Below are 748 nucleotides of genomic sequence, written 5' to 3'. Positions count from 1 at the left end.
ACTTTCATGATGATTATTATAAACATAACACTTATGCTCTCACTAGCTTTGACATGTATTCAGAAACTAGTTTAACTTCCAGAAAAACAATACTTGTTGATTTCCTTAAGTTAATGTTTCTAATACCTAGTGCTTTGATAATCCTTTATCTAAGCTTATACACATTTCCTTTAGATAGATCATATGTGTGTCTAAACAATTCAGACTAATTGCCAAATCTCATAATTTGAATCATGGAAAGGGATACCGTAACCATAATCGAATTCGAGAATTAAATTTCACAATCACTATCTTCCTAAAATCTTTCTTAGTGAAAGCATTTACTCACAGTCACTTTCATGAAGGAGGGAATCTTATGACACTTAGATTTTAATGGTGTATGTGTTCGTATCCATGTGAATTTATCAAAACCAAAGTTTGCGACAAATTCAAACTTATATGGACCGAACTTTCTTAATCTTGATTTCTTGCCTTATGGTAGCACAGCTGCCCACCATGTCTTCCAAGTAGTTAAGCAGCTCACCTTTTCCTATCAATGTACTTTTCATTGATCAAGGTCCTTGCCTTTTATGCATTCAAATGAGGACTCATAGGGCTCTCATGCATAATTAACTCAACTGGAACGACACAGAAACAATATAGTGTCAACACGATAGGTTGTAAACCTCAACTCGTGTGCTAGTGATGATCGATAAGGTTTATTTTGATTTGTTCTTGAAACCTTTCAAGACCATTAAGACTCCCAATG

Source organism: Lactuca sativa, chromosome 4 (assembly GCF_002870075.4).
Source record: "Lactuca sativa cultivar Salinas chromosome 4, Lsat_Salinas_v11, whole genome shotgun sequence".
NCBI classification, from domain to species: Eukaryota; Viridiplantae; Streptophyta; class Magnoliopsida; order Asterales; family Asteraceae; genus Lactuca; species Lactuca sativa.
Note: the sequence above shows the minus strand (reverse complement) of the source record.